General features: G+C 38.1%; 1 long non-coding RNA gene across 1 annotated transcript; it reads right to left on the reverse strand.

The window, feature by feature from the left end:
• Positions 1 to 376: 376 nt before the first annotated feature.
• Positions 377 to 7,832, reverse strand: LOC149835005 (uncharacterized). The gene is made up of 4 exons (XR_016432576.1): positions 7,696 to 7,832; positions 4,116 to 4,348; positions 1,454 to 1,621; positions 377 to 655 (listed from the first exon to the last, which is right to left on the reverse strand). It is a non-coding gene; the product is annotated as an uncharacterized LOC149835005 (long non-coding RNA).
• Positions 7,833 to 20,447: the final 12,615 nt, after the last annotated feature.

The following is a 20,447-nucleotide window of genomic DNA, read 5'->3' on the forward strand; positions in this document are numbered from 1 at the left end:
GAACGAGTACAAACAGTGGGTCGCGTCTACCATGTGCATTTCAACCTCCACTTTTCAGCTTTTTCCAAGTAAATGCCCTTTTTTATGCACTTGCCTCTCTTTTATACGAGTACCTTTTGCCGTTCCCTGGCCCACCTTACCACTTTATGCAATAAATGCACTCTCACTCTCTCTCTCTCTCTCTCAGAGATGGTAAATGAACCAAACTAACCGGACAGTTCGGGCTCGTCTCATTTACAGCCATATAGTGTTTGGGTTCGGCTCGTATAGAGGAACCAAACGAGCCGAGCCCAAACTGGCTCGCCTAAACAAAAAAATATTTTTTATCAAAGGGTTAATAGTGAGAAATAGACACAAGTATCCCCAACCACCCAGCTGAGCTAACATGCTTTTTTAATACATGGTATATATAAAATTCTATACAATATATCTAAAACGAGCCTATACAAGCAGAACCAAGACAAACAACCCTTGTTGGTACTCGACTTGAATAAATATAACGAAGACCATGCTTAGCTCGCCATCGAACAAGAACGCACTTGGGATGAGCCGAGCCAGAAGTTGCTCGGTTCGTTTACCATCCCTACTCTCACATATATGGATGAACGGTGCTGTCGTGCTTCATCAGAGGAACTGAACTGCTGGTGCTACCAACCTAAGTAGAAAGTAAACAAAAAGTAGGAAGTCAAAATAGTGAAGCGGTCTTATCACGCTTCCACAGTCCAATCAAGTAGAAGACATGAGCATCTTTTGAATAAGGTTCTGCGCCACATTCTTTTGACTAGTGTCAAGCGTTCTCCAATTTTCAGTATTGGCACCTTCACTACGTTAGGGTGATATAAAGCTATCTCACCTCTCATTTATCTTTGCAATACCATAGAACCATGGCCTCCGCACTGAGGAATGAGTTCTTGGCAAGATTTATTTGGGGCCTCAAAGTATGTGGCCTCGGTTTTAGGGAGATGAGCATCTTAGAGAGAAGAATGGTGATCAAACAAGCAGCAGAGATAGCCATGGCGTCTGCTGCTGATGGTGCAATTTCGAACCATTCCTCCATCAGCAACATCTCCCAAGTGGAAGGAGAAAATAATGTTGTGAAAAAGAACAATTGCAAAAAACAGAGGTGCAAAAAACTAGGGAGGAAGAGAGTTATGAGATACGGCATCCATAAAAGAAAGCAATCAAGCAGACGGAGTTCGGCATCAGTTGCAGCCGAAAGAAGAATAAGCAAGCAAACCAAAAAGTTGAGGAGCCTCATTCCGGGAGGAAAGTTCATGGACGGAACTTCTCTCTTGAGTAGAACGGCAAACTATATTCTCTGTCTTGAAGCACAGGTTTGTGTAATGAACCAGATAGATAATGTCTTGGGGTGCTCAAGCGATCAAGATAGAAAACCCAGTGCAATTATGCGTGTTTCATGAATTGCTTGGTGAAAGGTGAAAAACAAAGTTACCTGTCTTCAACCCAAGTGTGATGCTTTACCAAAATCAAAAGGCCACCTGATTGAAATGGTGACAGGATATGACGTCTTGGAACTTTCCATCTTGCAATTTTACTTCCATTTACTGCATTTCCTTTAATGCTCAGTGCTTTGGTAGCATTCTTAGTGAGTGAACCATGCCTTCAAATAAAGAATGACTAGTTTTCATATGAAATATTACCTTAATGTCTATTATAAGACTGCCAAATTCAAAATTCACGAGGAAAAGAAAAACAGTCACTGAGGTCTTTGTCCTGTCCTTTGCAGGAGAAAGCTACCAACAAGTCTCATACATGGCAATGGGCATCCATCAAATTTTTTTATTCGCTTAAAAAATAGAATTTCCATCGAATATTAGAACATGACAAACAGTATAAATCAAGACATGGAACACGATGATAGTGACAATGCACATGAAAGTCAGAACCTACATGCTGTTCACACATAAGAATTTTCACATGGGAATTATAGTGAAGCAAACCATTCAACACCAACATGATCGATGCAAGCTATTAACAACAGAGACGGTTTGCAAAATTACCTTGCTTGTCTGTAGAACTGTGCAGAAAAGGGGCTGGATGGTTGGGATGCAGTCCTCTTCCTTCGCAAATTGAAACATACATGTGTTACCAAGGAATGGATCTGGTGTCCTCATCAACCAATTTTTTTTTATCCGCTTGGCATAATAATGCATAATATGTGCATGGGAAAGATGAACTCAGCACATCATAACTAGACTACAAAGTTTTGTGAAACTCAAATTTGCTGAGGCTACAGCTTGGATTTCTAAAGGAAACCTAATCATGTTGTCGCATCCCAAACATATCCACAAGAAGGGTGTTTGGATGCACCAGTTTATCTAGAAAATTGGGATTACTCGGGACACTTCCATATACAGCATAACTAAAGTGAAATACCACAATTCATCCTGCCTAGGTGCATCCAACACCTCCTTAACACACGCAATTAAAGAAGCTACGATAAGCTGTGTTACACGAACTACTCGAGATGAAATTAAAGAAAAGGCCAATTAGTTGCAAGTTCTAACAAAATCACTGGAATCAACAATGAGCTATGTCTCAAAGATGTGCAGATACGAGAATGCATAACGTTCCATGTCCACATGTCCGGTCGTGTCACCATGGACACACTACCAAGATGGATACGAGAATGCATAACGTTCCATGTCCACATAGCAATATACTGACCCAAAAATTCAATCTTTATAATGTTTTCGCTATTCAGTGTCAACAAGGTCATCCACAATATAGCAGACAACTCACCATTCTTCAATCTAATGAAGATGAAGGACATCAGTATTGATGCACAATAATGCTTGAGCCTTGACCAATTCTCAAGATGATGTGGTTCATTTTGATCAGCTAGTTACAACACAAAGTGCAGTAGTTGCTCTTTGAATGTATTAAACTGGTTCTGCAGTTTAGATCAATTTACAGGTAAAAATGAAAAATCAGAGATATACAAAACCAAATTGAAGCAAATGCAAATCCTTTCATCTTTGACCAACAGAGCAATATGTGAATACAATGTGTTATTCAACAGAAGAAGAGAGACAGTCAACATTTTAATTTTTCAATCGACATTAATCTGGTTCACTTAGCAATACTCAGGATTTCCATAGTCCATAGCCACTCAACATTCAAACATAAATCAATGACAAGTTTTCCATCTAGTTTGGTCAAGTTTCGATTGGAACTTAACCAACTCTCTAGCTGTTGAAACTAGTTCAACGGCTAGAATTCTATCCAACGACTAGGGAGAGAGAGCTCCTTATGAGCTCTCCTTAATCCTCTTGAATAAATAGGGGTGCATCCCCTTATGTATATTATAACTTGTAAATGCTTTTTAAGCATTTTGTTCTCATAAATAAAGTGTGTTATTTATTTTATGTTTTTCCAATTATACCCTGTCTTGTCTAAAATATCTTTTAGATACTTCCTTTTGAGAGATTCAAGTGCATTCGTGTGAGCCTACCATTTCATTACAATAGCAACCACGCAGCCAACCTCGTCCATATTAACAGGTTGAATCAGCATAATCCATTTGTTTCAATTTGCCTTTGAGACAGCAAGATGGTAGCCTGACATGCATGTGACAGGCAGTTGGTGTTTTGTATGCATCTCTCGGTCGTATGCCTGTGTTTTCAACTATTCATCACTGGAGATTGTTCATAAGTATAATCTCACAAGAATGCATTCTCAGCAAGCAGTTATGCATCCACAAGATTAAAATCTGTATTTCCGTTATAGTATAAGCATTTATCAACATAACATGTTGACCACACTACATCTTGAATTTCCAACAGGCTGAGAGAGAGAGAGAGAGAGAGCAAACATAACATTTAGATAACCATCCCAGAAGACATCTTACTACAACTAAAAATCTGAAGACGTGCACCAGTAAAGTTCACTTCACCATCAACCTCTTCAAATGCTAAACCAACATGACTTTTTGGAAAGGGAAAAGCAAAAGGAGAAACAGGATGAAACATCTTCACATAACCAGGCTAACTCCACAAAAGAAGGACGAGGGAAAACATTTCATCAGCAAAACACACAAACACATGAAATTATCAGATTGTATGCATCAATTCAAAACATATCAATATACTTACCGAAAAAATCAATCTTTATAATGTTTTTGCTCTTCAGTGTCAATAAGGTCATCCACAATATTGCAGACAACTCGCCATTCTTCAATCTAATGAAGATGAGGGACATCAGTATTGATGCACAATAATGCTTGAGCCTTGACCAATTCTCGAGATGATGTGGTTCATTTTGATCAGCTAGTTACCATACAAACTGCAGTAGTTGCTCTTTGAACTTTGAATGTATTAAACTGGTTCTGCAGTTTAGATCAATTTACAGGTAAAAATGAAAAATCATAGATATACAAAACCCGATTGAAGCAAATGCAAATCCCTTCATCTTTGACCAACAAAGCAATTTGTGAATACAAAATGTGTTATTCAACAGAAGAAGAGAGACAGTCAACATTTTAATTTTTCAATCGACATTAATCTGGTTCACTTCTACTCAGGACTTCCATAGTCCATAGTCACTCAACATTCAAACATAAATCAATGACAAGTTTTCCATCTTATGTTATATCTCATTTTCCATTATTCTTATTGATAAAATTCAATCGGTAGAAAAATGAGGAGGCCATGCTTTTCATAAAAAAATCTAAACCTGAACTCCAATCCAAAAAAATTAGAGAGACAACCAGATCAAGAGATGATGATCATTTTTTCTTTGGTGGCAAAAAATAAGTTCTGAACCCATGATTGCATTGTCCTTAATTTGAACAAAGCTAATAGTGTGACCCAGGACTGGTTCAGTTCAAGGTCTAACCAAATCTGACCTAACCAGGTGGGCATTATCAGATCTCAGCTTGGACTCAAGCTTGGTTTTAGTCTTTGACAATCCCTTATAACATCTGACTCAATTAGCACCCAAACCCAAACTGATATACCGGTATAATAGTGACAGGTTTCGGATGGATACCAGATTCAAATACATTTTGATTTTTACTAGATTGGTATTTGAAAAAACTTTGCCATGTACGAACATTTATCTAATTGGATCATGTATCAATAAAGAATCATTAGGGATCATGAAAATGAATACCTTCTACTGTAACATTAAGGGCAATGCAAGCACATTCAAGTGAATCACTTTCTCAAGTTTTTGAGAGAATCATCCTCAGGACAGCATTTTTTTTCTCACATTCTAGCAAACAAGAGAAAATTCTTGTAATCATTTTCACACCCAAGAAGGTAAAGGTCCATATCCCTAAGAATGGTAGTCACAAGTCTGACCCGGTGGCTCCTTTTCCCAAGGAGAATGATTTTTAACCTCTTTTGCAGTAAATTCTAAGCAAATCGACTAAGCGAAAAAACTAGCATCTGACCTTTTTAATAAGTCCATTCTACTCCATTCATAACTTGGTTAGATAGGCCTTTTTAAAAGTTCCTATTCGTACCCTGTATCCGCACTCATGTCCATGCAGCATAGAAAACTATACGTCGATGATATAGTGATATAGTCTTGTGATTTAGGTATATATAAGAACTCCACCTACTTTATACACAGAATCTTATTATGTCCTTTGTTCAAAGAATGCTTTATGGCCTTAAGTCAGCATTTAAGGGTCGGTATGAACATTCAGCACAACCATGGATAGGTTAAGAGTCCTTGTCATTCAGATACGGATCTTCTTGTCAAGCCCACCCAAGCATGTGGCCGTAGATTACTTTGATGTTTATCAGGGTTTAAAAGGCTACCTACTCTTTGTATGGAATAAACATTCATAGAGAAAGTCTGCCTCTAACTTGACATCTCAAGCTGGTTACCAATAATCAACATTCTGATACCTTGGAGCAGTTAAATCCTTTGATGTAACCAATGATCAGATCAGACACCAGACTATGCCACTTTCAACAAAAAGTTAGTAGGAAAAAGCAATACATAAATATTCCAAGATATATGGCACATTTACAGAAACTGCACCTGGAATTTGATATGCAATGAAATTTAAACTTGTCAAGTATACTTTGGCACAGTCTCAGGGTTCTCTGGTTGTGTTTATTTTGCATCTGTTGAGAATAAAAATCTTGAACTAATTGTACCCCCAAACTGCACGTCTATTTTGTTCATACTACAATATCTTGCACATGGGGTTTTGTGCACACCATGATCTAAGTGGACATTGATTCAAACATAACCCAGTAGTGTTAACTTGTGATCTACGACCATGATGATGGTTGCCATGATCTAAGCAGGAAGTTCCACCTAAATCGGGTAATGTGAAGGGACTAGAATGTCCGAAGACTCTTAATCAGTACGTTAAAAGATTCTAAAGTGATAGACCAAAGATAGTTGCAGGCATATATTTAGTGAAAAAAGTGTAAACTGATAGCTTCCACCACTAGTCCCTAATATGAAAATCATGGTTTATGTTTTTAAAAGGAAAAAAAGAGTTAAATTGTCGCAGGGAAAAATCGATAACCACTAAAAGAGAAACCTAAATCGGAAGATTTATTGAAGAGGGCAGTCCAAATGAGACAGCTAAACAAACATGGATGAAGTATACACATACAAATTATGTTTCTAATCTTGACGATTCTTGAGGTTCCAACTCCTCATCAAACTGTAGCAACACCGTTCTATTGTTACTTACTTCTGAACAGAACCTTAATCACACGATCTGCAAATCACAAGATATACTCCAACAGAATGTTTCCAACTCATAATAAAGCAAATTCATTTACCATGGTCCCAACAGACATTCAAGTACTCAACTCTAATCCTTCCCAAAAAACTTCTAGAAGACCACTTCACTTTTTGTGGTGCTTAAAAAACATGCTTCGAGTCCCTTCTCTAGAAGCTTTCCCAAAATCATGCCTCTTTTTATACATTCCCACACCGAGGGAGCCCACACATATGCTTGCCCTTCCAACACAATTGTATGTGCCTGCAACCCAAGGCAAAGCCTATGTGTGAACATTTACCATTCACTTAATTCTCTCCTTCTCGTAGGGAATGTACTTCAGTATCTGGTGCTCCAGCATAATCCCCTACCTCTGCTACCCACTGTGTAACCCAAGAGATAAACATGTAGCATGCATCATCTCTGTTCTTACAACCCAATTGACTGATCCTGTTATCCACTGCAAAATACAAGATAAAGGTACCAACCGCATTAAAATCCATTCAAACCTCTGAAGTTCATGGCATAACTTCCAATCAATGATCTCCATACGCCTATATAGGAAGACACGCTTATTTCCACCAGTAGGACGAACCTTATCAGCATATTCATTGTTTACACTTTCCATCTAAATCCTTATTACTCCAACAAGAAAACCCGCATCGCATTCCCACAAACCAAAGCAAATCAGTTCCTACACGCAGCAGTATGTCCATCCTATAGACACCAAATCCAGCTTCTATCATTTCATCTTTTGCGTGCAATGCTACTAAAAAATAAATGAACGTTATTTAACTCAAAAGAGGTAAAGGATCTCACTCCACGATATCAATGCAACGAATAAACTCTCTCACCATTCCCGTGTTTGGTTCCAACTAATCAAACAAAAGGGGGAAAAGATCACATATAACAATCTCATCAGCCCTGCCTAGCACAATCATACCCTAGAAAATAAAGATGAATCAGTAAACCAACCAAACCTTTCATTGAAAACAAGCAAGAAACAGAATCAAAAGAAATCCCCTCCTTCGTCCTCTCCCGTCGTCGTCTTCATCTCCAGAGACGAACACTCGCAAAAATAGAACCTTGAAAAGGAAACCTACCGTTCCCGGAGTTCAGATGACACGCAAAAATCAAACAAAAGGCGGAAAATTTCAAATGTTCCGCGTGTGCTGCACGCGTGCTTTCGATTGTGACGTCAGCCGGGCGGGTCTCACCCGATTCTTACGCAAAATGGATCGGATAAGACCCAGGTTGGAGCAGCATGTAACAAAGTCCTATTGGCTATTCAGGCAGGATTCAAGGATCTGAGCAGCGTGTTGACCCGAGCTTGGCTTATCAAAGGATCCCAGTATCTATGATTCGTGCTAAGCTGATCGTATCCAAACCCAGCTCAGACTGTCTAGACTCACCTGGGATTGATCTGACCCATTAACAGCCCCTGTGCTAAGAGGCTTATCGTTTTGTCTCAAAACCTGCATAATCAGCGGAAATGAGCTTATTTAAGCATGTCAACGCATCGGAATATATCCGATATCCGACCTTATTCTGGATTCGATCAGTCAGTTTCGGTTAACAAAACTGAATCGGATTAGTAATCAAATTCGGATTCGGATTGAGGATTTCATGACAGAATCTGATTACGTGCAATTTTTTGGGATTTGGTATTAGCTTTTTCCATCTAAATCCGAAACTGAATCTGAGTTAGATTAGTCAATATCTGATTAGTCGGATTTGATATTGGATACATCCAACCCACATCCGAGCCGTTTATATCCCTAGCTTTCTCGTACTTTTTTTCACAATTCTAACCGAAAGATGTGTTCCACATAATCGATTGGGTAAAAAAAAATTCCAATTAAACACGATTTTTTCAAGCTTCAAACATTTTTCAAGATATATGAGCTAGGTGTCAACTTTTCAAACACTATAAAACCTAATCACTTGTCCAATCAGACGATCCAACAGCCAATTCCTAAATTTATGTATTCATTAGAAAAACAAAAGAAACTTTGAAAAACCGAATCTGCATATTTTTATTTTGTTGGTTCCCATCACTCACATTCGCACTGCTATATCGCTATATATACAAAATAGACTCTTTATTTGGTTCCGTCCTTATTCGAAGTGGTGAAAAGAGTAGGTGCAATATGAATGCACAAATACATGTACATTAAGGGCATGTTTGATGGCTCGTTCTGTGGGTCGCACGGGACGAAACAGAGGTTTAGAACGTCTTTTTTAACAAACATAGGGCGTGGCGGACGACGTTCCGCGCGTCCGCCGCGTCCAATATACACTGTAATTGTTGCTCCACCTCCCCCCCTGTTACAAAAAGAACAGGAACGGAAGGAAAAAAAAATGTACATCGACGGCCGTGCCATCGTTTGCGCTGAAACGAAAGCTCCCTCTCCTCCGGAATTTCACGCTGAAATGGTAGCCCCTTCTCCTCCGGGTTTACGGTTAGGGTTTTGGCCTTCCCCAAGAACCCTTCTTCCTCTCAACACCAGGGAGCTCGCAATGGAGGATCCCTACGTCAGGCAAACCCTAGAAACACTGAGCGACTCCCATTTGGCTTCAAGGAAGGCTGAGAAAGTTGGTAGCTTCAACCTCTCTCTGTCTCTTTGTGCTCATTCTTTTTTATTTTTTGTGATCGATGTGATGGGGATGGGGGAATTAGGGTTATGGTTTTCTTGGTTTCTGATTCTTGCCATCTTCTTGCAGCCACACGGAGGTTCCAGGCGGCGGGGTGGCTCAGGAGCATCCTCGGTGGGTTGCTGAAAAGCTCTCGCTCCAGCCGTCTGAGGAGGAGTTCCTCTCCTGCCTTAGGAATGGCTTCGTCCTCTGCAATGCCATCAACAAGATCAATTCGGGAGTTGTTCCTAAGGTTTCTTGATTTAGGGATTCCTTATTTTTCAATAGTTTCCTTTATAGGTTTATGGTTTTTCATCCTGACTCTTAAGTCATACCATGAATGGATAAAGTGTGGGAGGAATGGGTCGTGGAAGTATACTGGGAGTGGGCAGTCCCTGATGGTGCCGCATTCTGGTGGAAGGAGTCGTGTTAATGTGAATGGGTTGGAGGAGTTCAAGATTCCTTGAAGAAGATTGGATTTATCATCTTCAAGTGACAAGTGTAGAAGCCAGGATAATAAGAATCCATCTCATGTTCAAGGTATTCACTGTATAGCTGTAGTGAAGTGCTCTCCCCCCAAATTGTCTCTATACACTTGATAGGATAATGTGTTTTTTTTTTTTTTTTTTTAATTGTGCAGTCTCAGATTCTGTTAATTTGATTGTAAGACAATTTGCTAAGTCACTATTTGATGCAAAGGAAAATGTTGATTCCCTTCTTGGCAATGCGGTGAGAATGATACTTTGGGCTAACGCTAATTTTGCCAAATTTAGTATGACTGAAGTACCTGATTGTTGTTCTTCGATTATGTTTTGAGATATGTACTTGTGTTGATGGAAGTTTATAATGATCAATGGTGTTTTTTTCTCCTTGCAGGATCTTGGCAGGTTGATCACTCAGTTGATCTCCAATCACCTATTAAAGAAAAAACCAAACTATTTTCCTCATATGAGTGAAGCAGTCCAATCCTATAGCAAGAAGTCTGAATGCTTCACCATTTTCTTGGACATCTTTAACATTTCCAAAAGGCTTCTACATCGTCCAACATGCTTGATAATTCACCAAACTGAAAAAATCTCTAAATATGAAGACACCAATTTTGTTATGAAAAAACAAAAAGAAGCCTACAAAATACCCAAGAACATGTTTGACCAGAGGAATCAATACATGTAGATTGACTTGTGAAATTTAAGGCTGAAGCTGATGGCTTTGCTATATTATAAGAAAATATTTCTAGAGAAAAATCTTTCAGAAAGTTGAATATTATGCTTCAATGACTATATCAGACACTACAACAAAGCTGTAGATTAGCGACGACCACATTCCGTCGCTACAACTGTTAGCGACGACGCGGCGACGGTATGCTTACGTCGCAAATTTTTCGATGCTAACTGGCGACGGAATAAATCCGTCGCCAGGTCCGTCGCTAAGTGCGACGGATTAACGAGCGTTGTATTCCGTCGCCAATCCGTCGGTACTAGACGGCGACCACGAATTGGCGACGAATTTACGTCCGTCGCCAGGTCCGTCGCTAAGTGCGACGGATTAACGAGCGTTGTATTCCGTCGCCAATCCGTCGGTACTAGACGGCGACCACGAATTGGCGACGGATTTACGTCTGTCGCTAGATTTATATGAGTAGCGACGGATGGTTCCGTCGCAAACACGAAAAAAAATTTAAAAAAAATTATTTGAAAATGAAATACCGAGAACGGTACAATTTATATTTCTTGTACAATTTATATTTCATGTAAATAAAAAACAAATCACACAAAAAAATTCATATAAAAAGAATTTACAACAATTAATCGTTCCACCTTAAAATTGACAAGTTTAATTATTTACAATTCAACAATTACAATTAGGAAACATAAAAAAATAGATCTTCTTCAACACAGTTTTCTAATCATCGCCAAGATTTTGTGCGTCTTCTTGTTCATTGCCTTTATCTGTCTCTTCAGCTCCGCTACACTGATTATCGCCAGCAGCCTACACAAGAAAAGAACAGTCAGTATTGATAAACAAAATATAATGAAATAAATTACATACTATATGTGATTCTATTATGTGCTCATGTGTGTTCTAAGGCAATAAAAAACTCTATATGTGATTCTATCATGCTCAGATGTGCTCTAAGGCAGGAAAAAAGTTATATATGTGATTTTATCATGCTCATATGTGTGCTAAGGCAGTCAAAAAATTGAATATGTGATTATAGCATGTTCATATGTGTTCTAAGGCAACCAGAAAAACTCTATATGTGATTCTACCATGCTCAGATGTGCTTTAAGGCAGGCAAAAAGCTATATATGTGATTCGATCATGCTTGTGTGCTAAGGCAGTCAAAAAATTGAATATGTGATTATAGCATGCTCATATGTGCTCTAAGGCAGGCAAAGCAAAAAAATTTATATGTGATTCTATCATAAATGATATATGTTCTAAGGCTGTAAAAAAACTCTATATGTGATTCTATCATGCTCATATGTGTGCTAAAGCAGTCAAAAAACTGAATATGTGATTATAACATGTTCATATGTGTTCTTAGGCAGTCAAAAAACTGAATATATGATTATAGCATGCTCATATGCGTTCTAAGGCAGTCAAAAAACTGAATATGTGATTATAGCATGCTCATATGTGTGCTAAAGCAGTCAAAAAACTGAATATGTGATTATAACATGCTCATATGTGTTCTTAGGCAGTCAAAAAATTGAATATGTGATTATAGCATGCTCATATGTGTTCTAAGGCAGTCAAAAAAACTTTATATGTGATTCTATCATGCTCATATGTGTTCTTAGGCAGTCAAAAAACTGAATATGTGATTATAGCATGCTCATATGTGCTCTAAGGCAGGCAAAAAAATTTATATGTGCTTATAGCATGCTTATATGTGCTCTAAGGCAATAAAAAAACTCTATATGTTATTATAGCATGCTCATATGTGCTCTAAGGCAATAAAAAAACTCTGTATGTGCTTCTATCATGCTCATATGTGCTCTAAGGCAAGCAAAAAGTTATATATGTGATTCTATCATGCTCATATGTGTGCTAAGGCAGTAAAAAAACTGAATATGTGATTATACCTGAGAGGCACCTGCAATCGAAGATCCCCTATTCAGCACAAGATTGTTGATCTCATCTCGGAGAAAGGGGGCGACAGTGTCATGGAAGTAGTCATCCAATGTGTCCTTAATGATCTGGCGTACATCATCACCAGAAAGAATAGGCTGCTGCTTGGAGCTTATGTCGGGGAAAGTAGCCTTTGAGCCGTAACTGGAAGAAGCAATAACTGGTGAAGTGTTCAGATTACTCACAAACCCGAACACGCGACCTTTTTTGGGTTCACCTGCTGCAGTCACCCATGCTGCAGGATCAAATGATGGATGCTGAGTAGCGTCATCGCCATATCGCTCTATCATCTGTTGCTCATATGTCTCCTACAAAATAATATTTAAAGTATGCATTAATAATTAATGATAATATTATGATAACTTGCATATTGCAATGATTATTAATAGAATAAATACATACTGTCGTTGTTCTCACCTTCTCTAATACGAAGACTCTCGTGGTCTTCCGTTTATGTGTTTCAACAAACACATCCTTATATGGTACACTGCCTCCTTTTTCTGCTTCCGAAGTTAAATGACAAAAGATTTAGTACATAAGTTTGCAACAATACTTATAAAATTAATATTATATATTGATGAGTTACCATTTTCTTCAGGTGGCTCTCAAATGTCTTAGATTCACCTGTGTGTAGATGGGCTTCGGGCATCTTCGTTCGATTTTGTGCAGCCTTCGCAGAGCGAGTTCTAAATACATCTCCCGCCCACTTATCGCATATTTCATCCCAGTAATCTCTCCTGATAGTAATAGGGCCATGGCCCTTCCACAGTAGTGGATCATCTACTACGCCAGATGCTTTTTTTGTTGCAGTCTTCATAGTGTGCAGCATGTCTGCAAATCGATTGGCAGCCACCTTCTGCCACACCTTCCTTGCATCATTTTCTTCTACCATAGTTGCGAAGCGATTCGAAGCCTACAAATATTTTCAGAAAGTTAGTAGACATTACTTAAATAAATTAAATATGAAACAGAGACAAGAAAAGATTTGGACGTTTCATACACAAGCTTGGTGGAAGGTTGTATGGAGTTACAAATACTGGCCAGCATGAGTATGGAGTTGATATACCCCCAAATGGATTAAATCCATCTGTACATAGACCGAGTCTAACATTTCGCACTTCCATTGCGAAGTTCTGATGAGTACGATCAAAGTGCTTCCAAGCTTCAGCGTCAACAGGAGGCGTGATCTTGTTTTCATCGTGTCGAACTTTATTTGCATGCCATCTCATGTGTTTAGCTGTCCTTGAAGACATATACAATCGCTGCAATCTAGGAGTGATAGAAAAGTAGCGGAGCGACTTGTATGAAACTTCCTTTGATCTCGTGCTACCATTGCCTCTTGTCTTTGGCTTGAACCGAGGATGCCCACATGACGGGCATGATATGTTGTTTTCCTGCTCCTTGAAATACAACATGCAGTGATTTGGACAAGCATCAATCTTTTTATAACCCATACCTAGAGCGTTGACCATAACTTTCGCACGATAGAAATTTTGTGGCAATTTCTCATCTTTGGGCAACATACTCTTCACAATCATGCACAAACGGTCAAAATATGATTGACTCAAATTATACTCGGACTTCAAATTCATTAGTTGAAGAACTGCAGACAAGATAGTGTGACTCTCGCAACCGTTCCAAAGTGGCTCATCAGCATCTCTAAGTAAATCATAAAATCTACTAGCTACATCGTTTGGTGATTCTTCATCTACGACAGTTCTTACATTACTAGAACTCATAGCAGAACCCAGTTCTGTTCCTGCGACATCAAATATCAAATCCGTATATAGATTATCGTGCACCACATTCACCCGTGCATCAAAATCGTTTCTATATTCTTCTCCATGAAACGTCAAGTTCTGATAATCACTCACAAAACCCTTCCTGTATAGGTGATGTCTAACGTTATGAGGTTCTACAAATCGATTATTCTTACAAATCTTGTAGGGACACCTAATCTGACCTGTGGGATCCACTGTACTGACACTTGCCGTTGCAAATTCAATAAAACTGTCAACACCATCCATATATTCATGCGATAACTCATTGTCCACTATCCTACGGTACATCCATTCATGGTTTGCAGTCATTTTCTTATGATGTTACAAATAATAACCTAACGAATTAAAAGAGAACAATCAGAATGCTACGATGAAGAACATATCAAATTTATCATGCAATATATGATGTTATACAATAACAAGAATTTTGATGTATGCATTGATAAATTAATATTTTCATGTACAAACCATTAATGACACGATACAATCATTTGAAACATGTTTTCATTATACAATTTTACATGGAAGTCATAATCAAATTGAAAGTAACTACATGCAAGCATGGATACAATTATATCAAACATTGCAATACATCGTAATCATTCATATCAAACAAATGACAAACATGTACCTGCACCAAACACACTTCAATATCTCACTAACTACTACCATGCCTAGCATGGACTCCGTACTCCAAAAATAAGAACACTTCAATATTCATACATTAAAATCATGCTCAGCATGATCTCCGAACTCCAACAAAGCAACCGTAAAAATCAACAACTAAGTGAGTGTGTGAACAATAAAGTGTTACATCTACTAAATTAAATAACATGTGATATGCTTGCATCACTTACTCACCACGGGTATTTAACCAATTTGCATTGTTTTTGACACTTACTTACCACAGGTGGCTGAGCACGAGCTGATTCCGTTGAAAAATCTGCACAAAAAAACACTATTTCAAAATGAAGTCACTACGAAATAAAAAACTGTTCTGGCAAGGGGTCAACTCCCCTGCTGTTCCGGCAGGGAGTCGACCCCCTTACGGAACATAGGGGGTTAACCCCCTTACGGAACGTAGGGGGTTAACTGACCCCGTGTTTGGGTAGGGGGTCGACCCCCAGCCTTTCCGCCAGTGAGTCAACCTCCTGCCGGAACAGCTGGGGGTCGCCCCTCTGCCTGAGCAGGCAGAGGGTTGACCCCCTGCCTGTTCTGGCAGGTGGTTACACCCCCTGTCGGAAAGGCAGGGGCCCCCTGTTGTTCCAGTAGGGGGTTTAACCCCTGCCGGAAAGGCAGGGGGGCCCTGCCGGAAACAGCAGGGGGTTAACCCCCTGCCGGAAAGACAGGGGGCCCTTGCTGTTCCGGCAGGGGGTCGACCCCCTGCCGGAAACGGCAGGGGGTTAACCCCTTGCCGGAAACGGCAGGGGGTTAACCCCTTGCCGGAAACGGCAGGGGGTTAACCCCCTGCCAGAACAGCAGGGGGTTAACCCCCGCGTTTTCCGGCAGAGGGTCGACCCCCTGCCGGAAACACAGGGGGTTAAACCCCTGTCGGAAACACAGGGGGTTAACACCCGGCCGGAAAACGCAACCCCCCCTCCCCCCCGCATTTTTCGGCAGGGGGTCGACCCCCTGCCAGAAACGGCAGGAGGTTAACCCCCTACCAGAAAACGCAACCCCCCCCCCCGCCGCATTTTCTGGCAGGGGGTCGACCCCCTGCCGGAAACGGTAGGAGGTTAACCCCCTGCCAGAAAACGCAGGGGGTTAACCCCCGCATTTTCCGGTAGGGGGTTAACCCTTTGCGTTTCTGGCAAGGAGTCGACCCCCTGCCGGAAAACGCGGGGGGGGGGGGGGGGGGGGGGGGGGGGGGTCTTTACCTTCCTCTGGGCGGCGGGGCCTACGGACGGTGGGACCGGCGAACGGCGAATGGCGGGAGCAGCGAAAGAAGAAAAGGAAATTCTGTTTGGGATTATGGTTATTCGAAACTTAGCGACGGAATTCATTCTGTCGCTAAGCCCACACAAATCAAATTTACGAAACCCGTGATGGACTGATCTCCGTCGCCATGTCCGTCGCTAAGTAGCGACGGACTTGAGTTTGTCGCAAGAGTCGTTGGCAAATCGTGCGGCCGTAACGACCAAATAGTATGTCGTAAATTCCGTCGCTAAATAGCGACGAACTATAGTCTGTCGCTGGTTTCGTGTGCTTCATTGATTATAGCGACGGATGTTTGTCGCTCGGTAATTCGTCGCTAACTAGCGACGAAAATATTTTGTCGCTACCGTCCGTCGCTAACAACGTGTTTTCTTGTAGTGAGACATAGTAACAAGAATGACCGATATTACTAACACTATAAAAGCTCTTGGAAAAAAATATTCACAAGTGGATTTAGTCAGAAAAATCCTAAGGTGTTTAACTCCTAAAGGGGAGAGAAAAACCACAACAATAGAGGAAGCAAATGATTTAAACACCCTTTCTCTTGAAGATTTGGTTGATAACTTAATAGCATATGAAGTCCAACTTCATGATAGACAAGAAAATAAACCCAAGAAGAAATCTCTTGCTTTCAAGGCAACTTCTGACTCTGAAGATTCAGAAGAAGATAAAGATATTGTCCTCATCACTAGGCAATTCAAAAGATTCATCAAAAAGGAAAGATTTCAAAGGAAGATAAAGAAAACTGATTCTTCTAATCCTAATGAAGTCAGCTGCTTTAACTGCAAAAAGATAGGACACATCAAGAAAGATTGTTCTCTTCTCAAAATCAAGCCCAAGAACCAATTCAAGAAAAAAAAGGCATTTCAAGCAAGTTGGGATGATAATGACTCCTCTTTCGATGAAAAATCAAATGAAGAAGTCGTCAATATGTGCTTTGTAGCACAAGAAGACTCGGTAAGTCAATATGAGTTTGATAATTTATTAGAAGCATTTAATGATTTATATACTAAATTTAAGAGTCTAAGTTCTAAAAATAAAGAGTTAAAAACTGAAAATTCAACTTTTGACTCTCAAAACAAAGTGTTAATTCAAGAGATAGAAGATCTCAAGAAGGAAAACTCTTGTCAAGCATCTGAGATAAAAGAAATTGGAATTAGAACCAATATCTTACAAGAAGAAATATCAAGTTTGAAAGAAAAATCAAATAATCTTCTTTCTATAGTGACTAAGTTCACTAATGGCCAAGATAATCTAGAAAGACTTCTTGGTTCTCAAAGATGCTCGGTTAATAAAACTGGATTGGGATATAGTTTCTTTGATACTCAAAATAAACCAAATTATGTGGTAAAGAATCAAAGTCAAAATTCTCAATCATTTGTTAAAAGAACTCAATTTTCTAGTCATAATAGAAATGTGTCTAATCATGGTACTTATAAAGCTTATTAACTTAGACATGATTATTCTAGAAATGCTAAATCTTTTTATAGAAAGAATATTTTTTCTCAAAGAAAACCAAAATCCAAACGGATATGGGTTCCTAAGACTAACTCTCATTGACCCAAAAATAGAAATGGGTCAAATGCTTTGTCTTCCAATTTTGTTGTAGGTACACAAAATAAGAATCAAATAGATATTGGACAACGGTTGTTCCAAACATATGATTGGAAGGCCAGAGTTATTTTTCACCCTCCAAAGTAAGGAAGGAGGAACCGTCACCTTTGGTGACAATAACAAGAGAAAAGTAATCGGTATTGGTAACATTGATAATCCAAAATTTTCCTTGATAGAAAATATTCTTTTAGTAGATGGTTTAATGTATAATTTATTATCCATTAGTCAATTATGTGATAAAGGTTTTCACGTTTCTTTTGAACATGATTTATGCTTAATTTCTGATTTTCACTCTAAAAAGATCATTTTTAAAGGTAAAAGAAAGAATAATGTATATGAACTTTATCTAGATGAGTTACCCACTTTTAATGAAAAATGTCTTATTGCTTCAAATGAAATTCAATGGTTATAGCACAAAAGACTTAGACATGTTAACTTTAAATTAATTTCTAAGTTATCCAAGAATGATCTTGTTAGAGGTCTATCTAGTATGCCATATAAGAAAGATCACTTATGTGATGCTTGCCAAATGGGTAAACAAATCAAGAGTTCTTTCAAAGCAAAAGATATAGTTTCAACAAAACGTCATCTTGAACTTTTACATTTAGATCTATTTGGACCATTTAGAATTCAAAGTTTGAATGGTAGCAAGTATGCTTTTGTTATAGTATATGATTATTCTCGATTTACTTGGATGATTTTTCTAAAAAGCAAAAATGATGTTTTTCTGAATTTTCTAAACTTTATAGAAGAATTACAAATGAAAAATCTACATCTATTATTACAATTCATAGTGATCATGGTAGTGAATTTGAAAATGAATCTTTTCTAAAGTTTTGTGATTTACATGATATATCTCACAACTTTACTTTTCCTAGAGTGACTCCACAAAATAGAGTTGTCGAAAGAAAGAATAGAACTTTGCAAGAATGTGCTAGAACCATGCTTCAAGATAAAAATTTACCAAAATACTTTTGGGCTGAAGCAATAAATACAACATGTTATGTTTTAAATCATGTTATTATTCGACCAATCTTATATAAAACATGTTTTGAATTGTATTATAATCGTATACCAAAGATCTTATATTTCAAAAATTTTGGTAGTAAATGTTTCTTGTTGAATACCAAAGATAATATTGATAAGTTTGATTCAAAATCAAACGAAGCAATATTTCTTGGATATTCTTCTACAAGCAAAGCTTATCGTGTTTTTAATAAAAGAACATCTTGCATTGAAGAATCTTTACATGTTGCATTTGATGAGAATTGTGAGCAGGTTATACCTCTAAGCGAAGGAAAAGAAGTCATACTTCAAGAAGAACCTTTGATAGAGAGCACTTCTCTAGAAAATATTCTTCTTCTACCGGTTTGGAAAAAAGTTTCCAATCATCCACATGAGCAGATTATTGGAGAAATAAAGAGTGGTGTCCAAACTATAAGGCAATTAGAAAAATATATTGCAAATATTGTTTTCATATAAAAAATAGAACCAAAGAATATCAATGAGGCTTATGATAATGATTTTTGGTTTTTTACCATGTCTGGAGAACTACGCATTTACTCATTATTAGACTTATAATTTTTTTTTTAAATTTTGTTTTACTTGAAAATTTTTAAGACTAACATTTCTCTTGAACTTTGTATACTGTTATTGCTTTAATAAAACATTACTTTTCATAAACTTTGTTAATTTCTGGGTTGTAATATTTTGGACTTGACTTTGCATATGCTATGACTGCACTTATTCCTTTTGATTATGCTAAAGGAGGAAAAAAAGACAAATATGAAAATTACATCATGTGAAAGCATTGAAAATTGCATTCATAAAAAAGAAATAAGAATGCTTGAAGTAATGATGAAAATGCAAAACAATCAATATGTGATATATATATATATGCGTTGATTATGCTAACTTCTTATGTTTTGCAGCATATTGATAAGGGGAGTAAAATCTCCATTTATGCATCTAAATGCTCCATCTTTGACTAGTTTGTCATCATAAAAAAGGGGAAGATTGTTACGATAATGAAGTCGTACATGATACTTCAAGTATAAGGTTTTGATGATGAACAAGTAAATCAACTGCATTTCAGCTAAGGCAATGAAGAAAGATGACAAGAATTGAAGAATTTGATGAAGAATCTTTGAAGACTAGTGGTTGATAGATTTGGAATGCATATTTTTAAAACAATATTTTCAATGAAATACTTGGGAAAATCGTCAACCAAAGATATAAAAACCGACTTTCCACAAAAGTGGCTAGTACGGGTCGAATCCACGGGGAACGGGATACTTCTGAATTAAATCTAAAATAACACTTTATTAATATAACAAAGTTTACAATCTATGTCAATATTACAATTTAAATCAAATAATAATCTAAACTATGAAAATAAACTAGAGAAGGAGGCTAAGTCTTCTGCAGATCTCTAGGCGCAAAATTGTCTTTTCAGCACATGTGCAGTTGCACTTCTTAATTGACATACACCTGTAAACCTGTTCTAACTTATCAACCTACACAATAAAAACACAAAGTTAGTAAACAACTAATACTTAAATCTAAATTACAAACTACAACTAATTCTAAGCTATTTCTGAAATTAAACTACAGTTAACTAACTAAAGAAAATT

This window comes from Nuphar pumila, chromosome 6 (assembly GCF_984573655.1).
Source record: "Nuphar pumila chromosome 6, dmNupPumi1.hap1.1, whole genome shotgun sequence".
Lineage (NCBI taxonomy): Eukaryota > Viridiplantae > Streptophyta > Magnoliopsida > Nymphaeales > Nymphaeaceae > Nuphar > Nuphar pumila.